This window comes from Rhinoderma darwinii, unplaced genomic scaffold, assembly GCF_050947455.1.
Source record: "Rhinoderma darwinii isolate aRhiDar2 unplaced genomic scaffold, aRhiDar2.hap1 Scaffold_165, whole genome shotgun sequence".
Classification (NCBI taxonomy): Eukaryota; Metazoa; Chordata; class Amphibia; order Anura; family Rhinodermatidae; genus Rhinoderma; species Rhinoderma darwinii.
The window spans coordinates 22,506-47,764 of NW_027462046.1; the positions used below are offsets into that span (position 1 = coordinate 22,506).

A 25,259-nucleotide genomic window follows, 5' to 3' on the forward strand; every position below is an offset into this window, starting at 1 on the left:
AACACCTGTTGGACAATGCATGAGTGATAATGAGCTCATTGATTAAATGCAATTAATGAATAGATTGCCACCTCTTGTTGTGTGTCGTCTGTGTTTCTGTGTTTCCGGCATTTCACATTGGAACACCTCATTCACCTTCCTTGTCTTCTCTCCGCCCTCCCTTTTAGGTAAGTTAAAGAGCTGCACCTGAGCCAGCCACTGATTGATTGATTGATTGATTGATTGATTGATTGATTGATTGATTGATTGATTGATGCAGCACAACAGTCAAATAGTGGAGTGGAGTAGGGGAACAGCAAACAGCCAATAAAGCAGCCCGCCCGCTCGCCTGCCCGCCACAATGGACCTACCTGTGTACACTAGATGGATGTGATGGAATGTACTGTCGTCCCTACATTTCAAGAAGAAGTAAGAATTGCAGTTGCAACAAAGCCTTGCTTGCCTACAAAGAGAGCAGCAATTTGGATTTGTTACTATGTTACCTAGAAGAATAACAAACTGTGCAAGGATGGAGGTTGTAGGAGCAAGGAGAAGTTGTCTGTAAAGTTGGTGGATGCCTATTTTCCATTTTGCAGTCCCTTGTCTCCCTCTTGTGGCCTCCTGGAGGCAACTAGCTGTGCAAAAAAAAGACAGCCTGGCGGCCGGCTGTTGCAGTGTTGCCCTCTCAGGCAACACTGAGTGACTGACTGAGCCTCACCGTCTTATATAAAGTTCAGACGGAACTTTGCACGTGTCATAGTGGAGCCCTCAGGATTCCAGAGCCAGCTTTCTGACATCATAATGGGGCCTCAGAGATAAAAGCCTGGGCCCAGGCAGTGTTGGTCAGTGCTGCTCAGCAGGCAGCACTGGACTGGACTGGATTACAGCTGATACAAGGTGTGAAGGAACAAGGGGTGGCTGTGGGCATGCACTTGCTGCCGCTGCCAGTGTTTATCTGCATGGCAGCAGGGCATTTGGGCGTTGCCAGGAAGGCGTTTTTATGTAGATTCCTCCTCTTTCAGCACTGCATTGTGGTGCAAGCAAAAGAAGCAAATCCCGTCTGGCTTCCTCTCCGGCCTTTATTCACCTCCCGTGTAGCTGTGAGTGTGTGAGCCTGCAGGGCCCCATGGAATTGCCTAGAAGTAGGCTGAATCGCTGCAAGGGCTGAACAGCAGTATCGGGCAGGCTCGGGCAACGCGCGGCCCGTTCGGGTTATCGCTTCTCGGCCTTTTGGCTAAGATCAAGTGTAGTATCTGTTCTTATCAGTTTAATATCTGATACGTCCCCTATCTGGGGACCATATATTAAATGGATTTTTAGAACAGGGAGATGGAAATAGAGCTTGCTCTGTCCACTCCACGCATTGACCTGGTATTGCAGTATTTCCAGGACCGGTGCACCCTTTCCTTATGTGTTGACTAAAAGCAGATTCCAAAAGTGTTCTTTGTCTTTGCTATTGTTTCTGTCTTTCTGAAGGGATCTCCCCTTTTAATCCCATTATTTCAACACCTGTTGGACAATGCATGAGTGATAATGAGCTCATTGATTAAATGCAATTAATGAATAGATTGCCACCTCTTGTTGTGTGTCGTCTGTGTTTCTGTGTTTCCGGCATTTCACATTGGAACACCTCATTCACCTTCCTTGTCTTCTCTCCGCCCTCCCTTTTAGGTAAGTTAAAGAGCTGCACCTGAGCCAGCCACTGATTGATTGATTGATTGATTGATTGATTGATTGATTGATTGCAGCACAACAGTCAAATAGTGGAGTGGAGTAGGGGAACAGCAAACAGCCAATAAAGCAGCCCGCCCGCTCGCCTGCCCGCCACAATGGACCTACCTGTGTACACTAGATGGATGTGATGGAATGTACTGTCGTCCCTACATTTCAAGAAGAAGTAAGAATTGCAGTTGCAACAAAGCCTTGCTTGCCTACAAAGAGAGCAGCAATTTGGATTTGTTACTATGTTACCTAGAAGAATAACAAACTGTGCAAGGATGGAGGTTGTAGGAGCAAGGAGAAGTTGTCTGTAAAGTTGGTGGATGCCTATTTTCCATTTTGCAGTCCCTTGTCTCCCTCTTGTGGCCTCCTGGAGGCAACTAGCTGTGCAAAAAAAAGACAGCCTGGCGGCCGGCTGTTGCAGTGTTGCCCTCTCAGGCAACACTGAGTGACTGACTGAGCCTCACCGTCTTATATAAAGTTCAGACGGAACTTTGCACGTGTCATAGTGGAGCCCTCAGGATTCCAGAGCCAGCTTTCTGACATCATAATGGGGCCTCAGAGATAAAAGCCTGGGCCCAGGCAGTGTTGGTCAGTGCTGCTCAGCAGGCAGCACTGGACTGGACTGGATTACAGCTGATACAAGGTGTGAAGGAACAAGGGGTGGCTGTGGGCATGCACTTGCTGCCGCTGCCAGTGTTTATCTGCATGGCAGCAGGGCATTTGGGCGTTGCCAGGAAGGCGTTTTTATGTAGATTCCTCCTCTTTCAGCACTGCATTGTGGTGCAAGCAAAAGAAGCAAATCCTGTCTGGCTTCCTCTCCGGCCTTTATTCACCTCCCGTGTAGCTGTGAGTGTGTGAGCCTGCAGGGCCCCATGGAATTGCCTAGAAGTAGGCTGAATCGCTGCAAGGGCTGAACAGCAGTATCGGGCAGGCTCGGGCAACGCGCGGCCCGTTCGGGTTATCGCTTCTCGGCCTTTTGGCTAAGATCAAGTGTAGTATCTGTTCTTATCAGTTTAATATCTGATACGTCCCCTATCTGGGGACCATATATTAAATGGATTTTTAGAACAGGGAGATGGAAATAGAGCTTGCTCTGTCCACTCCACGCATTGACCTGGTATTGCAGTATTTCCAGGACCGGTGCACCCTTTCCTTATGTGTTGACTAAAAGCAGATTCCAAAAGTGTTTTTTGTCTTTGCTATTGTTTCTGTCTTTCTGAAGGGATCTCCCCTTTTAATCCCATTATTTCAACACCTGTTGGACAATGCATGAGTGATAATGAGCTCATTGATTAAATGCAATTAATGAATAGATTGCCACCTCTTGTTGTGTGTCGTCTGTGTTTCTGTGTTTCCGGCATTTCACATTGGAACACCTCATTCACCTTCCTTGTCTTCTCTCCGCCCTCCCTTTTAGGTAAGTTAAAGAGCTGCACCTGAGCCAGCCACTGATTGATTGATTGATTGATTGATTGATTGATTGATTGATTGATTGATTGATTGATTGATGCAGCACAACAGTCAAATAGTGGAGTGGAGTAGGGGAACAGCAAACAGCCAATAAAGCAGCCCGCCCGCTCGCCTGCCCGCCACAATGGACCTACCTGTGTACACTAGATGGATGTGATGGAATGTACTGTCGTCCCTACATTTCAAGAAGAAGTAAGAATTGCAGTTGCAACAAAGCCTTGCTTGCCTACAAAGAGAGCAGCAATTTGGATTTGTTACTATGTTACCTAGAAGAATAACAAACTGTGCAAGGATGGAGGTTGTAGGAGCAAGGAGAAGTTGTCTGTAAAGTTGGTGGATGCCTATTTTCCATTTTGCAGTCCCTTGTCTCCCTCTTGTGGCCTCCTGGAGGCAACTAGCTGTGCAAAAAAAAGACAGCCTGGCGGCCGGCTGTTGCAGTGTTGCCCTCTCAGGCAACACTGAGTGACTGACTGAGCCTCACCGTCTTATATAAAGTTCAGACGGAACTTTGCACGTGTCATAGTGGAGCCCTCAGGATTCCAGAGCCAGCTTTCTGACATCATAATGGGGCCTCAGAGATAAAAGCCTGGGCCCAGGCAGTGTTGGTCAGTGCTGCTCAGCAGGCAGCACTGGACTGGACTGGATTACAGCTGATACAAGGTGTGAAGGAACAAGGGGTGGCTGTGGGCATGCACTTGCTGCCGCTGCCAGTGTTTATCTGCATGGCAGCAGGGCATTTGGGCGTTGCCAGGAAGGCGTTTTTATGTAGATTCCTCCTCTTTCAGCACTGCATTGTGGTGCAAGCAAAAGAAGCAAATCCTGTCTGGCTTCCTCTCCGGCCTTTATTCACCTCCCGTGTAGCTGTGAGTGTGTGAGCCTGCAGGGCCCCATGGAATTGCCTAGAAGTAGGCTGAATCGCTGCAAGGGCTGAACAGCAGTATCGGGCAGGCTCGGGCAACGCGCGGCCCGTTCGGGTTATCGCTTCTCGGCCTTTTGGCTAAGATCAAGTGTAGTATCTGTTCTTATCAGTTTAATATCTGATACGTCCCCTATCTGGGGACCATATATTAAATGGATTTTTAGAACAGGGAGATGGAAATAGAGCTTGCTCTGTCCACTCCACGCATTGACCTGGTATTGCAGTATTTCCAGGACCGGTGCACCCTTTCCTTATGTGTTGACTAAAAGCAGATTCCAAAAGTGTTTTTTGTCTTTGCTATTGTTTCTGTCTTTCTGAAGGGATCTCCCCTTTTAATCCCATTATTTCAACACCTGTTGGACAATGCATGAGTGATAATGAGCTCATTGATTAAATGCAATTAATGAATAGATTGCCACCTCTTGTTGTGTGTCGTCTGTGTTTCTGTGTTTCCGGCATTTCACATTGGAACACCTCATTCACCTTCCTTGTCTTCTCTCCGCCCTCCCTTTTAGGTAAGTTAAAGAGCTGCACCTGAGCCAGCCACTGATTGATTGATTGATTGATTGATTGATTGATTGATTGATTGATTGATTGATGCAGCACAACAGTCAAATAGTGGAGTGGAGTAGGGGAACAGCAAACAGCCAATAAAGCAGCCCGCCCGCTCGCCTGCCCGCCACAATGGACCTACCTGTGTACACTAGATGGATGTGATGGAATGTACTGTCGTCCGTACATTTCAAGAAGAAGTAAGAATTGCAGTTGCAACAAAGCCTTGCTTGCCTACAAAGAGAGCAGCAATTTGGATTTGTTACTATGTTACCTAGAAGAATAACAAACTGTGCAAGGATGGAGGTTGTAGGAGCAAGGAGAAGTTGTCTGTAAAGTTGGTGGATGCCTATTTTCCATTTTGCAGTCCCTTGTCTCCCTCTTGTGGCCTCCTGGAGGCAACTAGCTGTGCAAAAAAAAGACAGCCTGGCGGCCGGCTGTTGCAGTGTTGCCCTCTCAGGCAACACTGAGTGACTGACTGAGCCTCACCGTCTTATATAAAGTTCAGACGGAACTTTGCACGTGTCATAGTGGAGCCCTCAGGATTCCAGAGCCAGCTTTCTGACATCATAATGGGGCCTCAGAGATAAAAGCCTGGGCCCAGGCAGTGTTGGTCAGTGCTGCTCAGCAGGCAGCACTGGACTGGACTGGATTACAGCTGATACAAGGTGTGAAGGAACAAGGGGTGGCTGTGGGCATGCACTTGCTGCCGCTGCCAGTGTTTATCTGCATGGCAGCAGGGCATTTGGGCGTTGCCAGGAAGGCGTTTTTATGTAGATTCCTCCTCTTTCAGCACTGCATTGTGGTGCAAGCAAAAGAAGCAAATCCTGTCTGGCTTCCTCTCCGGCCTTTATTCACCTCCCGTGTAGCTGTGAGTGTGTGAGCCTGCAGGGCCCCATGGAATTGCCTAGAAGTAGGCTGAATCGCTGCAAGGGCTGAACAGCAGTATCGGGCAGGCTCGGGCAACGCGCGGCCCGTTCGGGTTATCGCTTCTCGGCCTTTTGGCTAAGATCAAGTGTAGTATCTGTTCTTATCAGTTTAATATCTGATACGTCCCCTATCTGGGGACCATATATTAAATGGATTTTTAGAACAGGGAGATGGAAATAGAGCTTGCTCTGTCCACTCCACGCATTGACCTGGTATTGCAGTATTTCCAGGACCGGTGCACCCTTTCCTTATGTGTTGACTAAAAGCAGATTCCAAAAGTGTTTTTTGTCTTTGCTATTGTTTCTGTCTTTCTGAAGGGATCTCCCCTTTTAATCCCATTATTTCAACACCTGTTGGACAATGCATGAGTGATAATGAGCTCATTGATTAAATGCAATTAATGAATAGATTGCCACCTCTTGTTGTGTGTCGTCTGTGTTTCTGTGTTTCCGGCATTTCACATTGGAACACCTCATTCACCTTCCTTGTCTTCTCTCCGCCCTCCCTTTTAGGTAAGTTAAAGAGCTGCACCTGAGCCAGCCACTGATTGATTGATTGATTGATTGATTGATTGATTGATTGATTGATTGATTGATGCAGCACAACAGTCAAATAGTGGAGTGGAGTAGGGGAACAGCAAACAGCCAATAAAGCAGCCCGCCCGCTCGCCTGCCCGCCACAATGGACCTACCTGTGTACACTAGATGGATGTGATGGAATGTACTGTCGTCCCTACATTTCAAGAAGAAGTAAGAATTGCAGTTGCAACAAAGCCTTGCTTGCCTACAAAGAGAGCAGCAATTTGGATTTGTTACTATGTTACCTAGAAGAATAACAAACTGTGCAAGGATGGAGGTTGTAGGAGCAAGGAGAAGTTGTCTGTAAAGTTGGTGGATGCCTATTTTCCATTTTGCAGTCCCTTGTCTCCCTCTTGTGGCCTCCTGGAGGCAACTAGCTGTGCAAAAAAAAGACAGCCTGGCGGCCGGCTGTTGCAGTGTTGCCCTCTCAGGCAACACTGAGTGACTGACTGAGCCTCACCGTCTTATATAAAGTTCAGACGGAACTTTGCACGTGTCATAGTGGAGCCCTCAGGATTCCAGAGCCAGCTTTCTGACATCATAATGGGGCCTCAGAGATAAAAGCCTGGGCCCAGGCAGTGTTGGTCAGTGCTGCTCAGCAGGCAGCACTGGACTGGACTGGATTACAGCTGATACAAGGTGTGAAGGAACAAGGGGTGGCTGTGGGCATGCACTTGCTGCCGCTGCCAGTGTTTATCTGCATGGCAGCAGGGCATTTGGGCGTTGCCAGGAAGGCGTTTTTATGTAGATTCCTCCTCTTTCAGCACTGCATTGTGGTGCAAGCAAAAGAAGCAAATCCTGTCTGGCTTCCTCTCCGGCCTTTATTCACCTCCCGTGTAGCTGTGAGTGTGTGAGCCTGCAGGGCCCCATGGAATTGCCTAGAAGTAGGCTGAATCGCTGCAAGGGCTGAACAGCAGTATCGGGCAGGCTCGGGCAACGCGCGGCCCGTTCGGGTTATCGCTTCTCGGCCTTTTGGCTAAGATCAAGTGTAGTATCTGTTCTTATCAGTTTAATATCTGATACGTCCCCTATCTGGGGACCATATATTAAATGGATTTTTAGAACAGGGAGATGGAAATAGAGCTTGCTCTGTCCACTCCACGCATTGACCTGGTATTGCAGTATTTCCAGGACCGGTGCACCCTTTCCTTATGTGTTGACTAAAAGCAGATTCCAAAAGTGTTTTTTGTCTTTGCTATTGTTTCTGTCTTTCTGAAGGGATCTCCCCTTTTAATCCCATTATTTCAACACCTGTTGGACAATGCATGAGTGATAATGAGCTCATTGATTAAATGCAATTAATGAATAGATTGCCACCTCTTGTTGTGTGTCGTCTGTGTTTCTGTGTTTCCGGCATTTCACATTGGAACACCTCATTCACCTTCCTTGTCTTCTCTCCGCCCTCCCTTTTAGGTAAGTTAAAGAGCTGCACCTGAGCCAGCCACTGATTGATTGATTGATTGATTGATTGATTGATTGATTGATTGATGCAGCACAACAGTCAAATAGTGGAGTGGAGTAGGGGAACAGCAAACAGCCAATAAAGCAGCCCGCCCGCTCGCCTGCCCGCCACAATGGACCTACCTGTGTACACTAGATGGATGTGATGGAATGTACTGTCGTCCCTACATTTCAAGAAGAAGTAAGAATTGCAGTTGCAACAAAGCCTTGCTTGCCTACAAAGAGAGCAGCAATTTGGATTTGTTACTATGTTACCTAGAAGAATAACAAACTGTGCAAGGATGGAGGTTGTAGGAGCAAGGAGAAGTTGTCTGTAAAGTTGGTGGATGCCTATTTTCCATTTTGCAGTCCCTTGTCTCCCTCTTGTGGCCTCCTGGAGGCAACTAGCTGTGCAAAAAAAAGACAGCCTGGCGGCCGGCTGTTGCAGTGTTGCCCTCTCAGGCAACACTGAGTGACTGACTGAGCCTCACCGTCTTATATAAAGTTCAGACGGAACTTTGCACGTGTCATAGTGGAGCCCTCAGGATTCCAGAGCCAGCTTTCTGACATCATAATGGGGCCTCAGAGATAAAAGCCTGGGCCCAGGCAGTGTTGGTCAGTGCTGCTCAGCAGGCAGCACTGGACTGGACTGGATTACAGCTGATACAAGGTGTGAAGGAACAAGGGGTGGCTGTGGGCATGCACTTGCTGCCGCTGCCAGTGTTTATCTGCATGGCAGCAGGGCATTTGGGCGTTGCCAGGAAGGCGTTTTTATGTAGATTCCTCCTCTTTCAGCACTGCATTGTGGTGCAAGCAAAAGAAGCAAATCCTGTCTGGCTTCCTCTCCGGCCTTTATTCACCTCCCGTGTAGCTGTGAGTGTGTGAGCCTGCAGGGCCCCATGGAATTGCCTAGAAGTAGGCTGAATCGCTGCAAGGGCTGAACAGCAGTATCGGGCAGGCTCGGGCAACGCGCGGCCCGTTCGGGTTATCGCTTCTCGGCCTTTTGGCTAAGATCAAGTGTAGTATCTGTTCTTATCAGTTTAATATCTGATACGTCCCCTATCTGGGGACCATATATTAAATGGATTTTTAGAACAGGGAGATGGAAATAGAGCTTGCTCTGTCCACTCCACGCATTGACCTGGTATTGCAGTATTTCCAGGACCGGTGCACCCTTTCCTTATGTGTTGACTAAAAGCAGATTCCAAAAGTGTTTTTTGTCTTTGCTATTGTTTCTGTCTTTCTGAAGGGATCTCCCCTTTTAATCCCATTATTTCAACACCTGTTGGACAATGCATGAGTGATAATGAGCTCATTGATTAAATGCAATTAATGAATAGATTGCCACCTCTTGTTGTGTGTCGTCTGTGTTTCTGTGTTTCCGGCATTTCACATTGGAACACCTCATTCACCTTCCTTGTCTTCTCTCCGCCCTCCCTTTTAGATAAGTTAAAGAGCTGCACCTGAGCCAGCCACTGATTGATTGATTGATTGATTGATTGATTGATTGATTGATTGATTGATTGATTGATTGATTGATGCAGCACAACAGTCAAATAGTGGAGTGGAGTAGGGGAACAGCAAACAGCCAATAAAGCAGCCCGCCCGCTCGCCTGCCCGCCACAATGGACCTACCTGTGTACACTAGATGGATGTGATGGAATGTACTGTCGTCCCTACATTTCAAGAAGAAGTAAGAATTGCAGTTGCAACAAAGCCTTGCTTGCCTACAAAGAGAGCAGCAATTTGGATTTGTTACTATGTTACCTAGAAGAATAACAAACTGTGCAAGGATGGAGGTTGTAGGAGCAAGGAGAAGTTGTCTGTAAAGTTGGTGGATGCCTATTTTCCATTTTGCAGTCCCTTGTCTCCCTCTTGTGGCCTCCTGGAGGCAACTAGCTGTGCAAAAAAAAGACAGCCTGGCGGCCGGCTGTTGCAGTGTTGCCCTCTCAGGCAACACTGAGTGACTGACTGAGCCTCACCGTCTTATATAAAGTTCAGACGGAACTTTGCACGTGTCATAGTGGAGCCCTCAGGATTCCAGAGCTAGCTTTCTGACATCATAATGGGGCCTCAGAGATAAAAGCCTGGGCCCAGGCAGTGTTGGTCAGTGCTGCTCAGCAGGCAGCACTGGACTGGACTGGATTACAGCTGATACAAGGTGTGAAGGAACAAGGGGTGGCTGTGGGCATGCACTTGCTGCCGCTGCCAGTGTTTATCTGCATGGCAGCAGGGCATTTGGGCGTTGCCAGGAAGGCGTTTTTATGTAGATTCCTCCTCTTTCAGCACTGCATTGTGGTGCAAGCAAAAGAAGCAAATCCTGTCTGGCTTCCTCTCCGGCCTTTATTCACCTCCCGTGTAGCTGTGAGTGTGTGAGCCTGCAGGGCCCCATGGAATTGCCTAGAAGTAGGCTGAATCGCTGCAAGGGCTGAACAGCAGTATCGGGCAGGCTCGGGCAACGCGCGGCCCGTTCGGGTTATCGCTTCTCTGCCTTTTGGCTAAGATCAAGTGTAGTATCTGTTCTTATCAGTTTAATATCTGATACGTCCCCTATCTGGGGACCATATATTAAATGGATTTTTAGAACAGGGAGATGGAAATAGAGCTTGCTCTGTCCACTCCACGCATTGACCTGGTATTGCAGTATTTCCAGGACCGGTGCACCCTTTCCTTATGTGTTGACTAAAAGCAGATTCCAAAAGTGTTTTTTGTCTTTGCTATTGTTTCTGTCTTTCTGAAGGGATCTCCCCTTTTAATCCCATTATTTCAACACCTGTTGGACAATGCATGAGTGATAATGAGCTCATTGATTAAATGCAATTAATGAATAGATTGCCACCTCTTGTTGTGTGTCGTCTGTGTTTCTGTGTTTCCGGCATTTCACATTGGAACACCTCATTCACCTTCCTTGTCTTCTCTCCGCCCTCCCTTTTAGGTAAGTTAAAGAGCTGCACCTGAGCCAGCCACTGATTGATTGATTGATTGATTGATTGATTGATTGATTGATTGATTGATTGATGCAGCACAACAGTCAAATAGTGGAGTGGAGTAGGGGAACAGCAAACAGCCAATAAAGCAGCCCGCCCGCTCGCCTGCCCGCCACAATGGACCTACCTGTGTACACTAGATGGATGTGATGGAATGTACTGTCGTCCCTACATTTCAAGAAGAAGTAAGAATTGCAGTTGCAACAAAGCCTTGCTTGCCTACAAAGAGAGCAGCAATTTGGATTTGTTACTATGTTACCTAGAAGAATAACAAACTGTGCAAGGATGGAGGTTGTAGGAGCAAGGAGAAGTTGTCTGTAAAGTTGGTGGATGCCTATTTTCCATTTTGCAGTCCCTTGTCTCCCTCTTGTGGCCTCCTGGAGGCAACTAGCTGTGCAAAAAAAAGACAGCCTGGCGGCCGGCTGTTGCAGTGTTGCCCTCTCAGGCAACACTGAGTGACTGACTGAGCCTCACCGTCTTATATAAAGTTCAGACGGAACTTTGCACGTGTCATAGTGGAGCCCTCAGGATTCCAGAGCCAGCTTTCTGACATCATAATGGGGCCTCAGAGATAAAAGCCTGGGCCCAGGCAGTGTTGGTCAGTGCTGCTCAGCAGGCAGCACTGGACTGGACTGGATTACAGCTGATACAAGGTGTGAAGGAACAAGGGGTGGCTGTGGGCATGCACTTGCTGCCGCTGCCAGTGTTTATCTGCATGGCAGCAGGGCATTTGGGCGTTGCCAGGAAGGCGTTTTTATGTAGATTCCTCCTCTTTCAGCACTGCATTGTGGTGCAAGCAAAAGAAGCAAATCCTGTCTGGCTTCCTCTCCGGGCTTTATTCACCTCCCGTGTAGCTGTGAGTGTGTGAGCCTGCAGGGCCCCATGGAATTGCCTAGAAGTAGGCTGAATCGCTGCAAGGGCTGAACAGCAGTATCGGGCAGGCTCGGGCAACGCGCGGCCCGTTCGGGTTATCGCTTCTCGGCCTTTTGGCTAAGATCAAGTGTAGTATCTGTTCTTATCAGTTTAATATCTGATACGTCCCCTATCTGGGGACCATATATTAAATGGATTTTTAGAACAGGGAGATGGAAATAGAGCTTGCTCTGTCCACTCCACGCATTGACCTGGTATTGCAGTATTTCCAGGACCGGTGCACCCTTTCCTTATGTGTTGACTAAAAGCAGATTCCAAAAGTGTTTTTTGTCTTTGCTATTGTTTCTGTCTTTCTGAAGGGATCTCCCCTTTTAATCCCATTATTTCAACACCTGTTGGACAATGCATGAGTGATAATGAGCTCATTGATTAAATGCAATTAATGAATAGATTGCCACCTCTTGTTGTGTGTCGTCTGTGTTTCTGTGTTTCCGGCATTTCACATTGGAACACCTCATTCACCTTCCTTGTCTTCTCTCCGCCCTCCCTTTTAGGTAAGTTAAAGAGCTGCACCTGAGCCAGCCACTGATTGATTGATTGATTGATTGATTGATTGATTGATTGATTGATTGATTGATTGATTGATGCAGCACAACAGTCAAATAGTGGAGTGGAGTAGGGGAACAGCAAACAGCCAATAAAGCAGCCCGCCCGCTCGCCTGCCCGCCACAATGGACCTACCTGTGTACACTAGATGGATGTGATGGAATGTACTGTCGTCCCTACATTTCAAGAAGAAGTAAGAATTGCAGTTGCAACAAAGCCTTGCTTGCCTACAAAGAGAGCAGCAATTTGGATTTGTTACTATGTTACCTAGAAGAATAACAAACTGTGCAAGGATGGAGGTTGTAGGAGCAAGGAGAAGTTGTCTGTAAAGTTGGTGGATGCCTATTTTCCATTTTGCAGTCCCTTGTCTCCCTCTTGTGGCCTCCTGGAGGCAACTAGCTGTGCAAAAAAAAGACAGCCTGGCGGCCGGCTGTTGCAGTGTTGCCCTCTCAGGCAACACTGAGTGACTGACTGAGCCTCACCGTCTTATATAAAGTTCAGACGGAACTTTGCACGTGTCATAGTGGAGCCCTCAGGATTCCAGAGCCAGCTTTCTGACATCATAATGGGGCCTCAGAGATAAAAGCCTGGGCCCAGGCAGTGTTGGTCAGTGCTGCTCAGCAGGCAGCACTGGACTGGACTGGATTACAGCTGATACAAGGTGTGAAGGAACAAGGGGTGGCTGTGGGCATGCACTTGCTGCCGCTGCCAGTGTTTATCTGCATGGCAGCAGGGCATTTGGGCGTTGCCAGGAAGGCGTTTTTATGTAGATTCCTCCTCTTTCAGCACTGCATTGTGGTGCAAGCAAAAGAAGCAAATCCTGTCTGGCTTCCTCTCCGGCCTTTATTCACCTCCCGTGTAGCTGTGAGTGTGTGAGCCTGCAGGGCCCCATGGAATTGCCTAGAAGTAGGCTGAATCGCTGCAAGGGCTGAACAGCAGTATCGGGCAGGCTCGGGCAACGCGCGGCCCGTTCGGGTTATCGCTTCTCGGCCTTTTGGCTAAGATCAAGTGTAGTATCTGTTCTTATCAGTTTAATATCTGATACGTCCCCTATCTGGGGACCATATATTAAATGGATTTTTAGAACAGGGAGATGGAAATAGAGCTTGCTCTGTCCACTCCACGCATTGACCTGGTATTGCAGTATTTCCAGGACCGGTGCACCCTTTCCTTATGTGTTGACTAAAAGCAGATTCCAAAAGTGTTTTTTGTCTTTGCTATTGTTTCTGTCTTTCTGAAGGGATCTCCCCTTTTAATCCCATTATTTCAACACCTGTTGGACAATGCATGAGTGATAATGAGCTCATTGATTAAATGCAATTAATGAATAGATTGCCACCTCTTGTTGTGTGTCGTCTGTGTTTCTGTGTTTCCGGCATTTCACATTGGAACACCTCATTCACCTTCCTTGTCTTCTCTCCGCCCTCCCTTTTAGGTAAGTTAAAGAGCTGCACCTGAGCCAGCCACTGATTGATTGATTGATTGATTGATTGATTGATTGATGCAGCACAACAGTCAAATAGTGGAGTGGAGTAGGGGAACAGCAAACAGCCAATAAAGCAGCCCGCCCGCTCGCCTGCCCGCCACAATGGACCTACCTGTGTACACTAGATGGATGTGATGGAATGTACTGTCGTCCCTACATTTCAAGAAGAAGTAAGAATTGCAGTTGCAACAATGCCTTGCTTGCCTACAAAGAGAGCAGCAATTTGGATTTGTTACTATGTTACCTAGAAGAATAACAAACTGTGCAAGGATGGAGGTTGTAGGAGCAAGGAGAAGTTGTCTGTAAAGTTGGTGGATGCCTATTTTCCATTTTGCAGTCCCTTGTCTCCCTCTTGTGGCCTCCTGGAGGCAACTAGCTGTGCAAAAAAAAGACAGCCTGGCGGCCGGCTGTTGCAGTGTTGCCCTCTCAGGCAACACTGAGTGACTGACTGAGCCTCACCGTCTTATATAAAGTTCAGACGGAACTTTGCACGTGTCATAGTGGAGCCCTCAGGATTCCAGAGCCAGCTTTCTGACATCATAATGGGGCCTCAGAGATAAAAGCCTGGGCCCAGGCAGTGTTGGTCAGTGCTGCTCAGCAGGCAGCACTGGACTGGACTGGATTACAGCTGATACAAGGTGTGAAGGAACAAGGGGTGGCTGTGGGCATGCACTTGCTGCCGCTGCCAGTGTTTATCTGCATGGCAGCAGGGCATTTGGGCGTTGCCAGGAAGGCGTTTTTATGTAGATTCCTCCTCTTTCAGCACTGCATTGTGGTGCAAGCAAAAGAAGCAAATCCTGTCTGGCTTCCTCTCCGGCCTTTATTCACCTCCCGTGTAGCTGTGAGTGTGTGAGCCTGCAGGGCCCCATGGAATTGCCTAGAAGTAGGCTGAATCGCTGCAAGGGCTGAACAGCAGTATCGGGCAGGCTCGGGCAACGCGCGGCCCGTTCGGGTTATCGCTTCTCGGCCTTTTGGCTAAGATCAAGTGTAGTATCTGTTCTTATCAGTTTAATATCTGATACGTCCCCTATCTGGGGACCATATATTAAATGGATTTTTAGAACAGGGAGATGGAAATAGAGCTTGCTCTGTCCACTCCACGCATTGACCTGGTATTGCAGTATTTCCAGGACCGGTGCACCCTTTCCTTATGTGTTGACTAAAAGCAGATTCCAAAAGTGTTTTTTGTCTTTGCTATTGTTTCTGTCTTTCTGAAGGGATCTCCCCTTTTAATCCCATTATTTCAACACCTGTTGGACAATGCATGAGTGATAATGAGCTCATTGATTAAATGCAATTAATGAATAGATTGCCACCTCTTGTTGTGTGTCGTCTGTGTTTCTGTGTTTCCGGCATTTCACATTGGAACACCTCATTCACCTTCCTTGTCTTCTCTCCGCCCTCCCTTTTAGGTAAGTTAAAGAGCTGCACCTGAGCCAGCCACTGATTGATTGATTGATTGATTGATTGATTGATTGATTGATTGATTGATTGATTGATTGATGCAGCACAACAGTCAAATAGTGGAGTGGAGTAGGGGAACAGCAAACAGCCAATAAAGCAGCCCGCCCGCTCGCCTGCCCGCCACAATGGACCTACCTGTGTACACTAGATGGATGTGATGGAATGTACTGTCGTCCCTACATTTCAAGAAGAAGTAAGAATTGCAGTTGCAACAAAGCCTTGCTTGCCTACAAAGAGAGCAGCAATTTGGATTTGTTACTATGTTACCTAGAAGAATAACAAACTGTGCAAGGATGGAGGTTGTAGGAGCAAGGAGAAGTTGTCTGTAAAGTTGGTGGATGCCTATTTTCCATTTTGCAGTCCCTTGTCTCCCTCTTGTGGCCTCCTGGAGGCAACTAGCTGTGCAAAAAAAAGACAGCCTGGCGGCCGGCTGTTGCAGTGTTGCCCTCTCAGGCAACACTGAGTGACTGACTGAGCCTCACCGTCTTATATAAAGTTCAGACGGAACTTTGCACGTGTCATAGTGGAGCCCTCAGGATTCCAGAGCCAGCTTTCTGACATCATAATGGGGCCTCAGAGATAAAAGCCTGGGCCCAGGCAGTGTTGGTCAGTGCTGCTCAGCAGGCAGCACTGGACTGGACTGGATTACAGCTGATACAAGGTGTGAAGGAACAAGGGGTGGCTGTGGGCATGCACTTGCTGCCGCTGCCAGTGTTTATCTGCATGGCAGCAGGGCATTTGGGCGTTGCCAGGAAGGCGTTTTTATGTAGATTCCTCCTCTTTCAGCACTGCATTGTGGTGCAAGCAAAAGAAGCAAATCCTGTCTGGCTTCCTCTCCGGCCTTTATTCACCTCCCGTGTAGCTGTGAGTGTGTGAGCCTGCAGGGCCCCATGGAATTGCCTAGAAGTAGGCTGAATCGCTGCAAGGGCTGAACAGCAGTATCGGGCAGGCTCGGGCAACGCGCGGCCCGTTCGGGTTATCGCTTCTCGGCCTTTTGGCTAAGATCAAGTGTAGTATCTGTTCTTATCAGTTTAATATCTGATACGTCCCCTATCTGGGGACCATATATTAAATGGATTTTTAGAACAGGGAGATGGAAATAGAGCTTGCTCTGTCCACTCCACGCATTGACCTGGTATTGCAGTATTTCCAGGACCGGTGCACCCTTTCCTTATGTGTTGACTAAAAGCAGATTCCAAAAGTGTTTTTTGTCTTTGCTATTGTTTCTTTCTGAAGGGATCTCCCCTTTTTATCCCATTATTTCAACACCTGTTGGACAATGCATGAGTGATAATGAGCTCATTGATTAAATGCAATTAATGAATAGATTGCCACCTCTTGTTGTGTGTCGTCTGTGTTTCTGTGTTTCCGGCATTTCACATTGGAACACCTCATTCACCTTCCTTGTCTTCTCTCCGCCCTCCCTTTTAGGTAAGTTAAAGAGCTGCACCTGAGCCAGCCACTGATTGATTGATTGATTGATTGATTGATTGATTGATTGATTGATGCAGCACAACAGTCAAATAGTGGAGTGGAGTAGGGGAACAGCAAACAGCCAATAAAGCAGCCCGCCCGCTCGCCTGCCCGCCACAATGGACCTACCTGTGTACACTAGATGGATGTGATGGAATGTACTGTCGTCCCTACATTTCAAGAAGAAGTAAGAATTGCAGTTGCAACAAAGCCTTGCTTGCCTACAAAGAGAGCAGCAATTTGGATTTGTTACTATGTTACCTAGAAGAATAACAAACTGTGCAAGGATGGAGGTTGTAGGAGCAAGGAGAAGTTGTCTGTAAAGTTGGTGGATGCCTATTTTCCATTTTGCAGTCCCTTGTCTCCCTCTTGTGGCCTCCTGGAGGCAACTAGCTGTGCAAAAAAAAGACAGCCTGGCGGCCGGCTGTTGCAGTGTTGCCCTCTCAGGCAACACTGAGTGACTGACTGAGCCTCACCGTCTTATATAAAGTTCAGACGGAACTTTGCACGTGTCATAGTGGAGCCCTCAGGATTCCAGAGCCAGCTTTCTGACATCATAATGGGGCCTCAGAGATAAAAGCCTGGGCCCAGGCAGTGTTGGTCAGTGCTGCTCAGCAGGCAGCACTGGACTGGACTGGATTACAGCTGATACAAGGTGTGAAGGAACAAGGGGTGGCTGTGGGCATGCACTTGCTGCCGCTGCCAGTGTTTATCTGCATGGCAGCAGGGCATTTGGGCGTTGCCAGGAAGGCGTTTTTATGTAGATTCCTCCTCTTTCAGCACTGCATTGTGGTGCAAGCAAAAGAAGCAAATCCTGTCTGGCTTCCTCTCCGGCCTTTATTCACCTCCCGTGTAGCTGTGAGTGTGTGAGCCTGCAGGGCCCCATGGAATTGCCTAGAAGTAGGCTGAATCGCTGCAAGGGCTGAACAGCAGTATCGGGCAGGCTCGGGCAACGCGCGGCCCGTTCGGGTTATCGCTTCTCGGCCTTTTGGCTAAGATCAAGTGTAGTATCTGTTCTTATCAGTTTAATATCTGATACGTCCCCTATCTGGGGACCATATATTAAATGGATTTTTAGAACAGGGAGATGGAAATAGAGCTTGCTCTGTCCACTCCACGCATTGACCTGGTATTGCAGTATTTCCAGGACCGGTGCACCCTTTCCTTATGTGTTGACTAAAAGCAGATTCCAAAAGTGTTTTTTGTCTTTGCTATTGTTTCTGTCTTTCTGAAGGGATCTCCCCTTTTAATCCCATTATTTCAACACCTGTTGGACAATGCATGAGTGATAATGAGCTCATTGATTAAATGCAATTAATGAATAGATTGCCACCTCTTGTTGTGTGTCGTCTGTGTTTCTGTGTTTCCGGCATTTCACATTGGAACACCTCATTCACCTTCCTTGTCTTCTCTCCGCCCTCCCTTTTAGGTAAGTTAAAGAGCTGCACCTGAGCCAGCCACTGATTGATTGATTGATTGATTGATTGATTGATTGATTGATTGATTGATTGATTGATGCAGCACAACAGTCAAATAGTGGAGTGGAGTAGGGGAACAGCAAACAGCCAATAAAGCAGCCCGCCCGCTCGCCTGCCCGCCACAATGGACCTACCTGTGTACACTAGATGGATGTGATGGAATGTACTGTCGTCCGTACATTTCAAGAAGAAGTAAGAATTGCAGTTGCAACAAAGCCTTGCTTGCCTACAAAGAGAGCAGCAATTTGGATTTGTTACTATGTTACCTAGAAGAATAACAAACTGTGCAAGGATGGAGGTTGTAGGAGCAAGGAGAAGTTGTCTGTAAAGTTGGTGGATGCCTATTTTCCATTTTGCAGTCCCTTGTCTCCCTCTTGTGGCCTCCTGGAGGCAACTAGCTGTGCAAAAAAAAGACAGCCTGGCGGCCGGCTGTTGCAGTGTTGCCCTCTCAGGCAACACTGAGTGACTGACTGAGCCTCACCGTCTTATATAAAGTTCAGACGGAACTTTGCACGTGTCATAGTGGAGCCCTCAGGATTCCAGAGCCAGCTTTCTGACATCATAATGGGGCCTCAGAGATAAAAGCCTGGGCCCAGGCAGTGTTGGTCAGTGCTGCTCAGCAGGCAGCACTGGACTGGACTGGATTACAGCTGATACAAGGTGTGAAGGAACAAGGGGTGGCTGTGGGCATGCACTTGCTGCCGCTGCCAGTGTTTATCTGCATGGCAGCAGGGCATTTGGGCGTTGCCAGGAAGGCGTTTTTATGTAGATTCCTCCTCTTTCAGCACTGCATTGTGGTGCAAGCAAAAGAAGCAAATCCTGTCTGGCTTCCTCTCCGGCCTTTATTCACCTCCCGTGTAGCTGTGAGTGTGTGAGCCTGCAGGGCCCCATGGAATTGCCTAGAAGTAGGCTGAATCGCTGCAAGGGCTGAACAGCAGTATCGGGCAGGCTCGGGCAACGCGCGGCCCGTTCGGGTTATCGCTTCTCGGCCTTTTGGCTAAGATCAAGTGTAGTATCTGTTCTTATCAGTTTAATATCTGATACGTCCCCTATCTGGGGACCATATATTAAATGGATTTTTAGAACAGGGAGATGGAAATAGAGCTTGCTCTGTCCACTCCACGCATTGACCTGGTATTGCAGTATTTCCAGGACCGGTGCACCCTTTCCTTATGTGTTGACTAAAAGCAGATTCCAAAAGTGTTTTTTGTCTTTGCTATTGTTTCTGTCTTTCTGAAGGGATCTCCCCTTTTAATCCCATTATTTCAACACCTGTTGGACAATGCATGAGTGATAATGAGCTCATTGATTAAATGCAATTAATGAATAGATTGCCACCTCTTGTTGTGTGTCGTCTGTGTTTCTGTGTTTCCGGCATTTCACATTGGAACACCTCATTCACCTTCCTTGTCTTCTCTCCGCCCTCCCTTTTAGGTAAGTTAAAGAGCTGCACCTGAGCCAGCCACTGATTGATTGATTGATTGATTGATTGATTGATTGATTGATTGATTGATGCAGCACAACAGTCAAATAGTGGAGTGGAGTAGGGGAACAGCAAACAGCCAATAAAGCAGCCCGCCCGCTCGCCTGCCCGCCACAATGGACCTACCTGTGTACACTAGATGGATGTGATGGAATGTACTGTCGTCCCTACATTTCAAGAAGAAGTAAGAATTGCAGTTGCAACAAAGCCTTGCTTGCCTACAAAGAGAGCAGCAATTTGGATTTGTTACTATGTTACCTAGAAGAATAACAAACTGTGCAAGGATGGAGGTTGTAGGAGCAAGGAGAAGTTGTCTGTAAAGTTGGTGGATGCCTATTTTCCATTTTGCAGTCCCTTGTCTCCCTCTTGTGGCCTCCTGGAGGCAACTAGCTGTGCAAAAAAAAGACAGCCTGGCGGCCGGCTGTTGCAGTGTTGCCCTCTCAGGCAACACTGAGTGACTGACTGAGCCTCACCGTCTTATATAAAGTTCAGACGGAACTTTGCACGTGTCATAGTGGAGCCCTCAGGATTCCAGAGCCAGCTTTCTGACATCATAATGGGGCCTCAGAGATAAAAGCCTGGGCCCAGGCAGTGTTGGTCAGTGCTGCTCAGCAGGCAGCACTGGACTGGACTGGATTACAGCTGATACAAGGTGTGAAGGAACAAGGGGTGGCTGTGGGCATGCACTTGCTGCCGCTGCCAGTGTTTATCTGCATGGCAGCAGGGCATTTGGGCGTTGCCAGGAAGGCGTTTTTATGTAGATTCCTCCTCTTTCAGCACTGCATTGTGGTGCAAGCAAAAGAAGCAAATCCTGTCTGGCTTCCTCTCCGGCCTTTATTCACCTCCCGTGTAGCTGTGAGTGTGTGAGCCTGCAGGGCCCCATGGAATTGCCTAGAAGTAGGCTGAATCGCTGCAAGGGCTGAACAGCAGTATCGGGCAGGCTCGGGCAACGCGCGGCCCGTTCGGGTTATCGCTTCTCGGCCTTTTGGCTAAGATCAAGTGTAGTATCTGTTCTTATCAGTTTAATATCTGATACGTCCCCTATCTGGGGACCATATATTAAATGGATTTTTAGAACAGGGAGATGGAAATAGAGCTTGCTCTGTCCACTCCACGCATTGACCTGGTATTGCAGTATTTCCAGGACCGGTGCACCCTTTCCTTATGTGTTGACTAAAAGCAGATTCCAAAAGTGTTTTTTGTCTTTGCTATTGTTTCTGTCTTTCTGAAGGGATCTCCCCTTTTAATCCCATTATTTCAACACCTGTTGGACAATGCATGAGTGATAATGAGCTCATTGATTAAATGCAATTAATGAATAGATTGCCACCTCTTGTTGTGTGTCGTCTGTGTTTCTGTGTTTCCGGCATTTCACATTGGAACACCTCATTCACCTTCCTTGTCTTCTCTCCGCCCTCCCTTTTAGGTAAGTTAAAGAGCTGCACCTGAGCCAGCCACTGATTGATTGATTGATTGATTGATTGATTGATTGATTGATTGATTGATTGATGCAGCACAACAGTCAAATAGTGGAGTGGAGTAGGGGAACAGCAAACAGCCAATAAAGCAGCCCGCCCGCTCGCCTGCCCGCCACAATGGACCTACCTGTGTACACTAGATGGATGTGATGGAATGTACTGTCGTCCCTACATTTCAAGAAGAAGTAAGAATTGCAGTTGCAACAAAGCCTTGCTTGCCTACAAAGAGAGCAGCAATTTGGATTTGTTACTATGTTACCTAGAAGAATAACAAACTGTGCAAGGATGGAGGTTGTAGGAGCAAGGAGAAGTTGTCTGTAAAGTTGGTGGATGCCTATTTTCCATTTTGCAGTCCCTTGTCTCCCTCTTGTGGCCTCCTGGAGGCAACTAGCTGTGCAAAAAAAAGACAGCCTGGCGGCCGGCTGTTGCAGTGTTGCCCTCTCAGGCAACACTGAGTGACTGACTGAGCCTCACCGTCTTATATAAAGTTCAGACGGAACTTTGCACGTGTCATAGTGGAGCCCTCAGGATTCCAGAGCCAGCTTTCTGACATCATAATGGGGCCTCAGAGATAAAAGCCTGGGCCCAGGCAGTGTTGGTCAGTGCTGCTCAGCAGGCAGCACTGGACTGGACTGGATTACAGCTGATACAAGGTGTGAAGGAACAAGGGGTGGCTGTGGGCATGCACTTGCTGCCGCTGCCAGTGTTTATCTGCATGGCAGCAGGGCATTTGGGCGTTGCCAGGAAGGCGTTTTTATGTAGATTCCTCCTCTTTCAGCACTGCATTGTGGTGCAAGCAAAAGAAGCAAATCCTGTCTGGCTTCCTCTCCGGCCTTTATTCACCTCCCGTGTAGCTGTGAGTGTGTGAGCCTGCAGGGCCCCATGGAATTGCCTAGAAGTAGGCTGAATCGCTGCAAGGGCTGAACAGCAGTATCGGGCAGGCTCGGGCAACGCGCGGCCCGTTCGGGTTATCGCTTCTCGGCCTTTTGGCTAAGATCAAGTGTAGTATCTGTTCTTATCAGTTTAATATCTGATACGTCCCCTATCTGGGGACCATATATTAAATGGATTTTTAGAACAGGGAGATGGAAATAGAGCTTGCTCTGTCCACTCCACGCATTGACCTGGTATTGCAGTATTTCCAGGACCGGTGCACCCTTTCCTTATGTGTTGACTAAAAGCAGATTCCAAAAGTGTTTTTTGTCTTTGCTATTGTTTCTGTCTTTCTGAAGGGATCTCCCCTTTTAATCCCATTATTTCAACACCTGTTGGACAATGCATGAGTGATAATGAGCTCATTGATTAAATGCAATTAATGAATAGATTGCCACCTCTTGTTGTGTGTCGTCTGTGTTTCTGTGTTTCCGGCATTTCACATTGGAACACCTCATTCACCTTCCTTGTCTTCTCTCCGCCCTCCCTTTTAGGTAAGTTAAAGAGCTGCACCTGAGCCAGCCACTGATTGATTGATTGATTGATTGATTGATTGATTGATGCAGCACAACAGTCAAATAGTGGAGTGGAGTAGGGGAACAGCAAACAGCCAATAAAGCAGCCCGCCCGCTCGCCTGCCCGCCACAATGGACCTACCTGTGTACACTAGATGGATGTGATGGAATGTACTGTCGTCCCTACATTTCAAGAAGAAGTAAGAATTGCAGTTGCAACAAAGCCTTGCTTGCCTACAAAGAGAGCAGCAATTTGGATTTGTTACTATGTTACCTAGAAGAATAACAAACTGTGCAAGGATGGAGGTTGTAGGAGCAAGGAGAAGTTGTCTGTAAAGTTGGTGGATGCCTATTTTCCATTTTGCAGTCCCTTGTCTCCCTCTTGTGGCCTCCTGGAGGCAACTAGCTGTGCAAAAAAAAGACAGCCTGGCGGCCGGCTGTTGCAGTGTTGCCCTCTCAGGCAACACTGAGTGACTGACTGAGCCTCACCGTCTTATATAAAGTTCAGACGGAACTTTGCACGTGTCATAGTGGAGCCCTCAGGATTCCAGAGCCAGCTTTCTGACATCATAATGGGGCCTCAGAGATAAAAGCCTGGGCCCAGGCAGTGTTGGTCAGTGCTGCTCAGCAGGCAGCACTGGACTGGACTGGATTACAGCTGATACAAGGTGTGAAGGAACAAGGGGTGGCTGTGGGCATGCACTTGCTGCCGCTGCCAGTGTTTATCTGCATGGCAGCAGGGCATTTGGGCGTTGCCAGGAAGGCGTTTTTATGTAGATTCCTCCTCTTTCAGCACTGCATTGTGGTGCAAGCAAAAGAAGCAAATCCTGTCTGGCTTCCTCTCCGGCCTTTATTCACCTCCCGTGTAGCTGTGAGTGTGTGAGCCTGCAGGGCCCCATGGAATTGCCTAGAAGTAGGCTGAATCGCTGCAAGGGCTGAACAGCAGTATCGGGCAGGCTCGGGCAACGCGCGGCCCGTTCGGGTTATCGCTTCTCGGCCTTTTGGCTAAGATCAAGTGTAGTATCTGTTCTTATCAGTTTAATATCTGATACGTCCCCTATCTGGGGACCATATATTAAATGGATTTTTAGAACAGGGAGATGGAAATAGAGCTTGCTCTGTCCACTCCACGCATTGACCTGGTATTGCAGTATTTCCAGGCCCGGTGCACCCTTTCCTTATGTGTTGACTAAAAGCAGATTCCAAAAGTGTTTTTTGTCTTTGCTATTGTTTCTGTCTTTCTGAAGGGATCTCCCCTTTTAATCCCATTATTTCAACACCTGTTGGACAATGCATGAGTGATAATGAGCTCATTGATTAAATGCAATTAATGAATAGATTGCCACCTCTTGTTGTGTGTCGTCTGTGTTTCTGTGTTTCCGGCATTTCACATTGGAACACCTCATTCACCTTCCTTGTCTTCTCTCCGCCCTCCCTTTTAGGTAAGTTAAAGAGCTGCACCTGAGCCAGCCACTGATTGATTGATTGATTGATTGATTGATTGATTGATTGATTGATTGATTGATGCAGCACAACAGTCAAATAGTGGAGTGGAGTAGGGGAACAGCAAACAGCCAATAAAGCAGCCCGCCCGCTCGCCTGCCCGCCACAATGGACCTACCTGTGTACACTAGATGGATGTGATGGAATGTACTGTCGTCCCTACATTTCAAGAAGAAGTAAGAATTGCAGTTGCAACAAAGCCTTGCTTGCCTACAAAGAGAGCAGCAATTTGGATTTGTTACTATGTTACCTAGAAGAATAACAAACTGTGCAAGGATGGAGGTTGTAGGAGCAAGGAGAAGTTGTCTGTAAAGTTGGTGGATGCCTATTTTCCATTTTGCAGTCCCTTGTCTCCCTCTTGTGGCCTCCTGGAGGCAACTAGCTGTGCAAAAAAAAGACAGCCTGGCGGCCGGCTGTTGCAGTGTTGCCCTCTCAGGCAACACTGAGTGACTGACTGAGCCTCACCGTCTTATATAAAGTTCAGACGGAACTTTGCACGTGTCATAGTGGAGCCCTCAGGATTCCAGAGCCAGCTTTCTGACATCATAATGGGGCCTCAGAGATAAAAGCCTGGGCCCAGGCAGTGTTGGTCAGTGCTGCTCAGCAGGCAGCACTGGACTGGACTGGATTACAGCTGATACAAGGTGTGAAGGAACAAGGGGTGGCTGTGGGCATGCACTTGCTGCCGCTGCCAGTGTTTATCTGCATGGCAGCAGGGCATTTGGGCGTTGCCAGGAAGGCGTTTTTATGTAGATTCCTCCTCTTTCAGCACTGCATTGTGGTGCAAGCAAAAGAAGCAAATCCTGTCTGGCTTCCTCTCCGGCCTTTATTCACCTCCCGTGTAGCTGTGAGTGTGTGAGCCTGCAGGGCCCCATGGAATTGCCTAGAAGTAGGCTGAATCGCTGCAAGGGCTGAACAGCAGTATCGGGCAGGCTCGGGCAACGCGCGGCCCGTTCGGGTTATCGCTTCTCGGCCTTTTGGCTAAGATCAAGTGTAGTATCTGTTCTTATCAGTTTAATATCTGATACGTCCCCTATCTGGGGACCATATATTAAATGGATTTTTAGAACAGGGAGATGGAAATAGAGCTTGCTCTGTCCACTCCACGCATTGACCTGGTATTGCAGTATTTCCAGGACCGGTGCACCCTTTCCTTATGTGTTGACTAAAAGCAGATTCCAAAAGTGTTTTTTGTCTTTGCTATTGTTTCTGTCTTTCTGAAGGGATCTCCCCTTTTAATCCCATTATTTCAACACCTGTTGGACAATGCATGAGTGATAATGAGCTCATTGATTAAATGCAATTAATGAATAGATTGCCACCTCTTGTTGTGTGTCGTCTGTGTTTCTGTGTTTCCGGCATTTCACATTGGAACACCTCATTCACCTTC

General features: G+C 47.8%; 17 non-coding genes across 17 annotated transcripts; all 17 read left to right on the forward strand.

The window, feature by feature from the left end:
- Positions 1-1,193: 1,193 nt before the first annotated feature.
- Positions 1,194-1,384, forward strand: LOC142699787 (U2 spliceosomal RNA). Its single transcript, XR_012866373.1, has one exon. It is a non-coding gene; the product is annotated as a U2 spliceosomal RNA (small nuclear RNA).
- Positions 1,385-2,661: 1,277 nt separating this feature from the next.
- On the forward strand, positions 2,662-2,852 carry LOC142699789 (U2 spliceosomal RNA). Its single transcript, XR_012866374.1, has one exon. It is a non-coding gene; the product is annotated as a U2 spliceosomal RNA (small nuclear RNA).
- A 1,296-nt stretch (positions 2,853-4,148) lies between these two features.
- Positions 4,149-4,339, forward strand: LOC142699790 (U2 spliceosomal RNA). The gene has a single exon (XR_012866375.1). It is a non-coding gene; the product is annotated as a U2 spliceosomal RNA (small nuclear RNA).
- A 1,288-nt stretch (positions 4,340-5,627) lies between these two features.
- On the forward strand, positions 5,628-5,818 carry LOC142699791 (U2 spliceosomal RNA). The gene has a single exon (XR_012866376.1). It is a non-coding gene; the product is annotated as a U2 spliceosomal RNA (small nuclear RNA).
- Positions 5,819-7,106: 1,288 nt separating this feature from the next.
- Positions 7,107-7,297, forward strand: LOC142699792 (U2 spliceosomal RNA). Its single transcript, XR_012866377.1, has one exon. It is a non-coding gene; the product is annotated as a U2 spliceosomal RNA (small nuclear RNA).
- Positions 7,298-8,577: 1,280 nt separating this feature from the next.
- On the forward strand, positions 8,578-8,768 carry LOC142699793 (U2 spliceosomal RNA). Its single transcript, XR_012866378.1, has one exon. It is a non-coding gene; the product is annotated as a U2 spliceosomal RNA (small nuclear RNA).
- Positions 8,769-10,068: 1,300 nt separating this feature from the next.
- Positions 10,069-10,259, forward strand: LOC142699806 (U2 spliceosomal RNA). The gene has a single exon (XR_012866390.1). It is a non-coding gene; the product is annotated as a U2 spliceosomal RNA (small nuclear RNA).
- A 1,288-nt stretch (positions 10,260-11,547) lies between these two features.
- On the forward strand, positions 11,548-11,738 carry LOC142699794 (U2 spliceosomal RNA). Its single transcript, XR_012866379.1, has one exon. It is a non-coding gene; the product is annotated as a U2 spliceosomal RNA (small nuclear RNA).
- A 1,296-nt stretch (positions 11,739-13,034) lies between these two features.
- On the forward strand, positions 13,035-13,225 carry LOC142699795 (U2 spliceosomal RNA). Its single transcript, XR_012866380.1, has one exon. It is a non-coding gene; the product is annotated as a U2 spliceosomal RNA (small nuclear RNA).
- A 1,272-nt stretch (positions 13,226-14,497) lies between these two features.
- Positions 14,498-14,688, forward strand: LOC142699796 (U2 spliceosomal RNA). The gene has a single exon (XR_012866381.1). It is a non-coding gene; the product is annotated as a U2 spliceosomal RNA (small nuclear RNA).
- A 1,296-nt stretch (positions 14,689-15,984) lies between these two features.
- Positions 15,985-16,175, forward strand: LOC142699797 (U2 spliceosomal RNA). Its single transcript, XR_012866382.1, has one exon. It is a non-coding gene; the product is annotated as a U2 spliceosomal RNA (small nuclear RNA).
- Positions 16,176-17,451: 1,276 nt separating this feature from the next.
- On the forward strand, positions 17,452-17,642 carry LOC142699800 (U2 spliceosomal RNA). The gene has a single exon (XR_012866384.1). It is a non-coding gene; the product is annotated as a U2 spliceosomal RNA (small nuclear RNA).
- A 1,292-nt stretch (positions 17,643-18,934) lies between these two features.
- On the forward strand, positions 18,935-19,125 carry LOC142699801 (U2 spliceosomal RNA). The gene has a single exon (XR_012866385.1). It is a non-coding gene; the product is annotated as a U2 spliceosomal RNA (small nuclear RNA).
- A 1,284-nt stretch (positions 19,126-20,409) lies between these two features.
- LOC142699802 (U2 spliceosomal RNA) lies at positions 20,410-20,600 on the forward strand. The gene has a single exon (XR_012866386.1). It is a non-coding gene; the product is annotated as a U2 spliceosomal RNA (small nuclear RNA).
- A 1,288-nt stretch (positions 20,601-21,888) lies between these two features.
- On the forward strand, positions 21,889-22,079 carry LOC142699803 (U2 spliceosomal RNA). The gene has a single exon (XR_012866387.1). It is a non-coding gene; the product is annotated as a U2 spliceosomal RNA (small nuclear RNA).
- Positions 22,080-23,351: 1,272 nt separating this feature from the next.
- On the forward strand, positions 23,352-23,542 carry LOC142699805 (U2 spliceosomal RNA). The gene has a single exon (XR_012866389.1). It is a non-coding gene; the product is annotated as a U2 spliceosomal RNA (small nuclear RNA).
- Positions 23,543-24,830: 1,288 nt separating this feature from the next.
- On the forward strand, positions 24,831-25,021 carry LOC142699804 (U2 spliceosomal RNA). The gene has a single exon (XR_012866388.1). It is a non-coding gene; the product is annotated as a U2 spliceosomal RNA (small nuclear RNA).
- The last annotated feature ends 238 nt before the right edge of the window (positions 25,022-25,259 follow it).